The sequence below is a fragment of the Schistocerca nitens genome, chromosome 2 (assembly GCF_023898315.1).
Source record: "Schistocerca nitens isolate TAMUIC-IGC-003100 chromosome 2, iqSchNite1.1, whole genome shotgun sequence".
Lineage (NCBI taxonomy): Eukaryota > Metazoa > Arthropoda > Insecta > Orthoptera > Acrididae > Schistocerca > Schistocerca nitens.
This window is the reverse complement of record NC_064615.1, coordinates 968206058-968212317: the sequence shown is the minus strand read 5'-3', so window position 1 is coordinate 968212317 and position 6260 is coordinate 968206058. Positions and strand designations below refer to the sequence as shown.

Sequence of the window (6260 nt, the reverse complement as noted above, 5' to 3'; positions counted from 1 at the left end):
AACACACACATTCAACTTCGTTGACATTTATGCTTATAGTAATTTGTTTGGTTACGAAACTTCATATCTAATATCGCTAATGGATATATTGCATTACTTCTCAGCTTTCTGTTTTAAAAGTTGACTGATGTTACTAAAGTTGAATGAAATATGTTTCGGAAGCTACTTGTTTCTGAGTTATTGGAAAAAGCGTAACGCAGAACCAGGATTAGACTTAATGAATGTGGGAAATCTCCCACAACTAAACTGAAATTGACTAGTAGAATGGCCTTTCAACAGCCTAGGACTGAACCAAGGCAGTCCTCATCTCTTCAAGTTGGCACATTATCGCGCAGGCAGGCCAACTGCACTGCAGAATCTATAGTTTTATGACTACATTTGGCATTGCTTTGTACAACATGGAGCTTGAGAAGATCCCAGTCCCTGGAGGGAACGTCTTTCTGACCTTGAAATTTTAGACTATTTTCTCCATCGTAGAAAACGATATCACCTTTTTTTACGACTGATATATTTAGCTCTCATGATTAAGTATAAATGTACAGTGTTCTTCAAAAACAGCTACAGTAGCTCTGTCGTATAGAACTGTACGTATATTCACCAAGCAATAAAGGGGTTCCTTCGTCCACAGGAAACTACTGTTGTCATTTCGCAGTGCAGCTAATGGAATTCGGAGGACGGATGAAGGCCACGTATACTACTTCCATGTTTACGTTGCTCTGGGAATTGACGTCGGAATCCATGCGCTGGAGACTGGAGTGCGACAGGGGCTGTATGAGGAAGTGACAGGGAAAAGATTGAGGACACTGTTTCGGCGGCCGGCCGCTGTGGCCGAGCGGTTCTAGGCGCTTCAGTACGGAACCAAGCGGCTGCTACGGTCGCAGGTTCGAACCTGCCTGGGGCAGGGATATGTGTAGGGTCCTTAGGTTAGTTAAGTTTAAGTAGTTCTAAGTCTAGGAGACTGATGACCTCAGATGTTAAGTCCCATAGTGCTCAGAGCCATTTGAACTGTTTCGGCACTATTCTGTAAAGCCTCGCACGCATCTTAACCACAAAAGAGCACCAAAACCGCCATTGCATCTAGGAATCGACATTATTTCCCAAATCCAATTAAATGGAACGAAATGATCGTATGGCATTGATGGCCTGATATCCCCACGTGGAGAAGTTCGGCCACCGAGTTGCAAGTCTTTCCAGCTGACGAAACATTAGGCTACTTGCGTGACGATGATGAAACGACGATGAGGACAACACAACACTAGCCCCCGAGTGGAGAAAAATCTCCGACCCCACCGGGAATCGAAGCCAGGCCCGCTGCACACCAGTCAGATGCGCGGACTTCCCCAGCCCAAGAGACCTATGTAGCGGTTGTTAAACTCATAGTCTGGCTCACCGGTATTAAACAAGCGGTTCCATAGAATTGATGATGATCGTTGCTAGAAATTCGTGAGAATACTGTAATAAATAAGAAGCCTGTTCCCAGATTAAAGAGGTGGCAAGTGCCCCCTTTGTACCACCTTGCCGACATCTGTGAGTTCTGGTGATTCAGTGTTTGAAATGTTTGTCCCTTATGTGAGAAGGATAGGGCTCAAAACTCAGAACGTCTGCATGTTGTAGCTTAATTACAAATATGGTCATCATCATCTTTTTTTAGTTATTGTTTATGGCAGTATCTTATGGCAAATGTTGCACGAATACTGAAACTGGGGTTAATTCCTGACAAAAACAACCAGAAAATTGTTGACTTAGCACTCGAAAACCCAAGCTACAGGGAGATCCAGTTCCACAATGTCTTGGTAAAGAAACCGGCCAATTCCAAAAGCAACCAATGCGACACTGATACAGCCATGTGAGTGCTCATGCGTAATAACAGTAAAATCTGTCACCTGGTCATCTGGCAGCTTTAAAATACATGTATGTAATACTGTAAATAAAATGATTTCACCAATTTAAGCAATTTCTCCTGCGTGATAAAAAAAAGGAAAAATCGGTAATTTTATTTACACATTGTAAGTATTAATGACACTCTGCTTCATAAATATGTTGTGTCATTTATGCTGTTTTCAGTAACATGTTATTATTAGTACGGTTTTCAATCGTAAGACTGAGTTGTCGATCATGTGTAAACTTCTTCAGCTGTGCACAAGTGCTGGAACCTATATCCATTTGATCCTGCTTACTTTGGTCGAGAGTGTGTCTCCCTCTACAAATTTTAACACCCACGCTTCACTCCATTACCAAACTGACGATTCCTTCGCATCTAACGATATGTCCTATCAACCGACGCGTTGTTTTAGTCGAGTCGTACCACAACGTTGTTTCGTCAATTTAATTTAAAGCCTCCTGATTAGTTATTTGATCAACCCATGTAATCTTCAACAGCCTTCTGTTGTTGTCTGAACTGTTTCCTGTGCACGTGACAATTCCGATTCTATTGTCTGACACTTCACACAAGAAATATAGATCCTTCCTTTGTGTTCCACTTTGTGAAGTAACTTCACATCGATACTGTAAGATCGCACTGATTAGTTTCCGTGAGCGCACTGTAGTTTAGACTACGACATTCTCTGATTGTGACGGGAAAAAAACCGCTTAGGTATTTGGATGAGTTAACTTATCCGTTGCAACTCACTGATACCATAATCACAAGGAACTACGTTAAGTTAAGGTAAGACTTTGAAATCTTATCAATATTTCACAATATTTGCACAGTTTTTTCCAGATAGTACTTCACTGTAAATAACCTCTCATTTGCGGAAAGACATTGTTTGCCAGGATATTAATGTACACCATGGACAGCGTCGGTCAGAGTTTATTTCACTGGGACACGCCTTAAATTACTTCTACATCTGTTGATGATCTCCATCGAAGATAACATGCTGCGTCGACCCTTCCAAAAAATCCTCAGCCTAGTTACAAATTTTGTTTGTTACCTCATATGACCACACTTTTGTTAATATGCGTTAATAAGGTTTCCTGAAGTCAAGAAAAACTGCATACACCTGGTTCCCTTGCTCCATGGTTTTCAGGATTTCATGCGACCAATGCGAGAGTTAAAATTTGGATACCTGATGTTTTCAGAATCCAAGCTGGTTGGCACGAAGGTCATTCCGTTCTAGATATGTCAAGGTTAAAAGAGGGGTCACAGAACCGCAGGTTCCATACAGAAGCTGACAGGTCACTACAGAATTTTGTGCACAACATAATATTGCTAAGAGTAACTGAATAGTTACAACAGAATTTGTCTTACAAGGGGATCACGCCTAGTCGCCATCACCGATTTCGTCCATATTTATGGTGTATGCAGAGCTTGGCCTGACATGAAAGTAAGACAAGTGGAGGTGCCAGCTGGCAAAGTGTTTAGAAAAAATAGCAGGTTTGGCGCTGGTCGCGCGATGCTTGAGCCGTTGTTTATGTTTATGTAGTTTCTATGCAGCAGTTGGCGGAGCGGAAGCAATACACGACGGTACTGCAAGGGTCGTGTGATCGTGAACCTATGAAGATTTTTTAATTTCTTTTATTTGCATTTTTTACTTTTCTTCAACTGCAAATAAAGCGAAATAATCCCAAAGATATTGTATTTATTAATATTTTCATAAAATGCATCGAATGGAAAGGTTAACGAAAACGTGGGATTATTATTTTTTAGGTAGAAATTGTAGGGGATGCTGAAGTAATATTTGTCGTAAAAACAGATAAAGCAGTACTTTTCTTGTTATTTAGCACATGTTATAAACGCCGCATTTTTACAATTAGAGGGTGGTCTTAAAGTTTTTGTGGAAAATCAGTTTTGGTTCTAATTCACAGAAGATTCTCTCTCATGGTACAATTCGGCAGCAAACCACGCGTAACGCATGATTTCCCCAAATACTGGCAACGAAATGTGTCTGATGTAGTCTTCTTGGGATGTTCTTTCTTTTTCTCTCTCGATGACATAGGAGCAGTTTTGAACCCATTTGATTAAATTCTTTACCTGACGATAAAAACAGATTTCACGGGGACGCATTAGCTAGTGCATTTCTGGAGGGAGGGAGGTACTCTCTTTAATGCTCTACAATTGGCAATCCTTTTTCGTCTTGAAAAATCTGGTATAGTTTTGAACGTGTTTGTCCTCCCCACGGTGGAGGGATGGAGGTACTCTAATGCTCTGTAATTGGCAATCCTTTTTCGTCTTGAGAAATCTGGTATAGTTTTGAACGCGTTTGTCCTCCCCACGGCTCAGTTAACAGAAGGAATTTGTTCTGCTCCACATGAAACTTCGTCACATCAGTCAGAAAAGTGTGAAGTTGTCATAATATGACCGTTCTTTGATGGAGTAATGACGAATTCCTATATTTTGGCGCCTACTCACGAGCCAATTTCCCTTTGTTTTTTTCCTTTTCATACCTTTTATGAAAATATTAATAAATTCACTATATTGACTAGTATCTCGGTTTATTTGCAGTGTAAGCAACACAAAAATTGAAAATAAAAAAGGTTTCCGCATAAAGAACTCGACCCCACAACCCTCGGTTTACCATATTAGACTCTTTCCGCTGCGCCAACAGCTGCCTGGACGTTATGCTAACGTATTACATGACTCATTTCACACTCGACCCGGGCCAAAAATGGTTTTTTTTTCTGATCACTTGGCCATCTGTCACTTTTATTTTTCACTAAGTCCTGTATAGATCTTAAATTTGGGCGAAATCTGTGACGACGAGTAGGCGCTGTCCCCTTGTTCTAAGAACTCAAATCACTTTAGGTAGGGTAGAGCCGCGAAAAGTTGCCAGTCTAAGGCATTCCTATTTTTTAAGCTGAGTAGCAACTGGCGGAAGTGCATAAAAATCTACATCTACTGAAGTATAACACAAAATAGTTAATCACCTTAGAATTCAATTACGGCAACGGCCTTGCTGCAGTGGATACACCGGTTCCCATCAGATCACCGAAGTTAAGCGCTGTCGGGCGTGGTCGGCACTTGGATGGGTGACCATCCAGGCTGCCTTGCGCTGTTGCCACTTTTCGGGGTGCTCTCAGCCTCGTGATGCCAATTGAGGAGCTACTCGACCGAATAGTAGCGGCTCCGGGCAAAGAAAACCATCATAACGACCGGGAGATCGGTGTGCTGACCACACGCCCATCCTATCCGCATCCTCACCTGAGGATGACACGACGGTCGGATAGTCCCGATGGGCCACTTGTGGCCTGAAGACGGAGTGCTTTGATTTAGGATTAAATTGAGTACTTTAAATAATTAAATTTTCACAAAGCGGCAAAATGGTTCCTTTGCCGACATGAGTGGGCGAAGTGGGCACTTAGCTTTAAACTCAGAAATAAGGGATAAAACTGTTTTAACAAAGAACTAAATATATTTTACTGTGAAACATGCTTCGAATTATAGTTTTCACAAACAAATGTTGAACTGTGTTCCTCAACTCCTGTACAGAGTTCGTGGGCCAATAGATAGTACAAATGGTACTTAATCCACTGCTCTTCTGGCCTTGAAATAGAATATTTTTCTTCGCAGTAGATGTAATTTGTGACTTCATTACAATCACCAAAAATATTTCTTTCAAAGCTGCGTTTCCTGCTCTTCGCAGTTTTCCTTTTACTGCCTTTCTTCTGTTCTGAAACTTTCCATTTATCCTTTTTACTTTCTTTTTGTTCTCTTTCTTTATTTGCCGCTTACACGTCACTGTTATAAGGAGTTGCTGGGGGTATCGCCGCGAAGCCCTCCTTTCGGCCTCTGCTTTTACGTACTCCCCCAACACAATCGGTGCCCAGCGGGCGAAGCAGCCATAAGTCATCCCCGAGATGGCCACTTTGCCCGCATTGGCGCCTTTACACAAAACCAGTATACCCTCCAGGAACGTGACCGAACATTCAGTAACTAAACTAGGATTATGAAGTCAAGATATAACACTTTCATCACAATTTCAGAATTCATCACAATTTCACAATTCCCTTTCAATAGTAAATAAGTGACCACTTTCCTTAGTTGAGGATAACTAAAACCCACAAAAAGTATTATAACTGTGAGGAGCGGCACACAAACAGGTTACGCTTCACGGGGCGAGGGGCGACAGGGCTCTCCGAGAAGAATAAGCTGAGGTGTGTCCCGCGCGATGGCGCCAGCTTATAGCTCCCGGAACTCCAGAAGCCACTTTGCCCGCCGTAGCCTCTTTGCCCGGCTCTCCCCTAGACATGATTTCTAAAGATATTCTCAGCCGCTTCTGATAATCGTCAGAAACTCCCGTTATGATGGCAAGCCATTATGACAG

General features: G+C 42.0%; 1 pseudogene; it reads left to right on the top strand.

Moving 5' to 3' along the window:
- Nucleotides 1-4879: 4879 nt before the first annotated feature.
- On the top strand, nucleotides 4880-4997 carry LOC126238395 (5S ribosomal RNA; annotated as a pseudogene).
- Nucleotides 4998-6260: the final 1263 nt, after the last annotated feature.